This window comes from Pinus tabuliformis, chromosome 1_2 (assembly GCF_031772625.1).
Source record: "Pinus tabuliformis cultivar Carrire ecotype Pingquan chromosome 1_2, CPIR1, whole genome shotgun sequence".
In the NCBI taxonomy this organism is placed as follows: Eukaryota; Viridiplantae; Streptophyta; class Pinopsida; order Pinales; family Pinaceae; genus Pinus; species Pinus tabuliformis.
In genome coordinates this window covers 77,248,222-77,252,012 of record NC_142298.1, presented here as the reverse complement: position 1 = coordinate 77,252,012, position 3,791 = coordinate 77,248,222, and the positions used below count along the sequence as shown (strand labels likewise).

Sequence of the window (3,791 nt, the reverse complement as noted above, 5' to 3'; positions counted from 1 at the left end):
CTGGAATTTTGTGCAAAGTAATGATGTGCTGTTGGTTTCATTCTTGAGTTATTGGGTGATTGTTTGAGAGAGGTGAAGAAGAGCAACTCTTTTTGCTGGGAGGTGTTGCTGGGTTGGAGCCTGCAATGGTTGTAATCCTCTCAGAACCTTTTCTTCTACATTAATAAAAGCTATTGAGGTTCTTCTATGTGCTCTTGTTTCAATTGTATATTGTGATGATTGCATGTTTGGTTTACACTAATCCATGAACCAGTTATGATTGCATGCCTCTTGTAGTTCCCTTCTTTGTTGTTTTGCAGGATCTCCTTGTAGCTGGGCGAGCAGAAGGACAAAGAGCTAGGAGCAAGTGGCCAAAGAGAAGAGTTTGGATTCGACATTAAGCGCAAGGCAACGGTTAGTGCTTTCTCCACTCTCTTTTGCTGTCATAAAGAAGTAAACTTTCAGTAGTTTGTCTTACAGTTGTTGCTAAGGAACTGTCACCCTTAGAGTGGGTTAGGGTCATCCGAGTCGGATACTTTTCCCTACAACAAATTGGCGACTCCACTGGGGAGCGTATCCGTTTGATTGTGTTTGTAATATTATTGTTATTCATTTCCTGAACAAAAGAGTACCAAATCGAAAAGCTTTTGACTATATCAAAAGCGAAGTAGAGGGGCAGCTACTCTTGCTCATTTTCTGAGCAGATTCATGATTTGAAGAGCTGATCTACAAAGATCCTTGTAAGCTCTTAGTGATAGCTTTGCACCTTCTAAATCATCCCTTTAAGTTTGCTTGACTGAATGCTTCTGATTTGAGCAAAAACCGTGCATTTATTGATGAAGGTTAATGATTGCTGTGATAAAGAAAAATTACTGATGAATGAGTTTCAATGCACAGAAAAAAGGTAACGTCTGCCTGGGAATCCTCAATGGTATTGCAATGGGTTATGTGGACACAAATGTTCTTGGAGGTAACGAAACAGCATAGTATTTTGCTGCTTTTTGGTTGTATGTTTGTCAGTCTGATTTTTCTGCAAGCATGGCATGAATGACCTTGGGTGGGCTTGTATCTGGAGCAGTTGAAGCACGCTCTTAATCTAGATGTTGGTGATGGTATTAAGATAAAGTAACAAAAGTGTGCTGCATTTTGCAGATATATCTTTGCAAAGGCACCTTGTTGTTTATGACAATGAGAAAAACCAGATCGGCTGGGCTCACTCAGATTCAGATTGCCAAAAGCTTCCGAAGTTCTGAACCTTCTTCTTTTACCTATGATTCTTATTCTATAGGATTTAGTGCAGTTTTTATTATTTTTCATATGAATTTGTACATGAAACATATATGGCAAGCTGAGAGTTAGTAACTGACTCTTCCCAAGTACATCATTGATTGCATTTTTTTATTGCTGTAGTCTAACCAGCCGGAGGAATTGCCTGGAAAGTTAGGGAAATTTCAGTTATATTTAGAGAAAATCCGGCAAGGATTTTTGTAAATCCAAGTTATAGTTGTTAAACTTCAAAATTTTAGGTGTTCTAGATGTTTTTGATGGTGCTGAATCCATTTCCACTATCAAAAACACGATTCAAACACTATCTCTACAAGATTTTTTGAAATTTTTTTGCCCGGATTCCGGCCACTTTTGGCCATCTAGGCAATTCCTCCGCCTCGTTAGACGACTCCTTTTTTATTTGTCAAATAAGGAAATAGTTGCATCTACATATTTATGAACTTGCATTTTGGGAATCTTTCATCATTTATACTTGGTACTAGTAACTACATCACTACTTCCTCTTTTTTGTGCCCTGCTTTTTTGTGCCCTGCTAGTCCCTCTGCTCAAAACGCTGCCAGTAATGCCCATGTAATGCCCATGTTTTGGAGTTGAATACAGGGAAACTTATTCCCTTTCTTGTCTTTACCTCCTAAATATACTAAAACGGAAGAGATTGGTGAGGTTGCTTAGATGATGTCATTGTACCCATTGTACCCATATTTGATGATGTTTAATATAATCTTTGGTTCCACAAAAACACTCATGACACCAAGAATCATTTAAGTATTAGAGATATTGATTATATTTCCTAGCTCGATTTTTTTCTTTCCTTGTGAGACTAACAGATTGTGAACCTCATCAACCACAAAAGAAGTAATCAGAAATGAAAAACCTAAAATCTTTGAGTTGCAATCAAAATACATTCTGTAATGTATATTAAAACAAGGCACAGAAACTTTGTACAATTAATTACTTAATAAAGCACCGAAAAGTACACTTCAAAAACACAAATTGCATTCAACAGCCCATTAATAGTTAATAGTCTTCTACAATAAAAGGATATAGAAACAAAAAGCAGACTTGAATCACATTTAACAGCCTATGAAGAGCAAATAATCTCCTCCAGAAGAAATATATAGCATTAAAAACCTGGAAAGTTACCCAAGCAACCTAAAAGCTGAAAAAAACAGACAACTCTTAAAATTTCTTAATTTGCTTCAACGGCAGCACTCTTCACTAGCAAGTTTCGGCAAACAAATACCAAATCTAAATAAGTTCGACTTGAGGATTGGGCCATTCTTTTCAAAATGCATATCCTAAACTTGACCAGAAAATGTTTAGAAAACTTTTCCTCCAAAAACAAGGGAAATGTTTCAAGACTTAGACACTCCAATATGAGAAAAATGGGTCCCCTGAATGATTCCTGATGGCAAGGATAGAAACTAGACATCCATTAAATATTCATTTTGTCATTTAGATTAATCACTTAGTCTTCAATTTCTCTTCTAATCAAGTAACATATCTATCCATGAATCTAACTCTTGAAGTTGGTTGTTTCTGACAGATCTTCCACATAGAGGCGGGTGTTGCAGTCCTCTGAACCTCTTGCTGAACAATTTGTGGTGTTAGAAGATCCCTCGGTGTTTCACAGAAATACATTAGAAGAAACAATATCATGTGCTCAAGAGCTTGGGAAAGCAGTTTGCTCTTCCTCTTCATATTAACTTCCAGCGCTTGGTATATATCAAGGAAACAGTTGTATGATTCCACCATGATAAATAGTTGACTGCATTTAAGCAGAGTTTCATAAAAAGAGAAGAGAGCTGCAGAGAAGCAAATTTGTTTTTGTATTTGATCGCCAGTTCGAAATAGGAGTATTATCTAAAGTTGATTTCCCACATTTTGATAAACGACCACAATCAAGATAAAGCACTCGTAGCCTGTAGGTTCCAAATTGGCTAAAGTAGCATCTGTACTGAATCACCATTTTACGCTTGGTCTGGTAGTGTTTCATGTCTTCTTACTTGTACCAAATGTTAAATATGACGTGGCCACTGTCTGCAGTTTCATGCATCAAAATGTGGAAGGCGTGTGCAGCTTATAAAACATACTGAATCATAAAAAAAATCAAAATGGGTAAGGCCTGTGCAGCTTATAAGACATACTGAATCATAAAAAAAAAATCATCAACTGAAAGGTAGCAAGTGAAGAATTCTAGCATATTTATGGTAAATACAGCATGTTCTTCATCAAAGATCGGCCAATGCGTTATGAATTTAAAGAGCCCATTGCCATGGGAGGTGTGACAGTTTACAAATACAAACCAGACAAGCTGTTTGATGCACTTAAAAATATGTTTCACAGAAATGTGTTATCCCATTTGTAACCATGCTTCACTATCTACACAACTATACAAGTATTATTCTTAATAAGCTTTAAGCAATGCTTTCACTATTAGACAGTTTGTCAAACTGTTTCACAGAATTCTTTTTAAAATGCGTCAAATATTTCATTGGTGAACAAAAGAAAGCACATCATGCAAT

The 3,791-nt window shown here is 36.5% G+C and overlaps 1 long non-coding RNA gene across 1 annotated transcript; it reads left to right on the top strand.

The window, feature by feature from the left end:
- Positions 1–882: 882 nt before the first annotated feature.
- Positions 883–3,456, top strand: LOC149204495 (uncharacterized). The gene is made up of 3 exons (XR_016251780.1): positions 883–949; positions 1,132–1,225; positions 2,813–3,456. It is a non-coding gene; the product is annotated as an uncharacterized LOC149204495 (long non-coding RNA).
- The last annotated feature ends 335 nt before the right edge of the window (positions 3,457–3,791 follow it).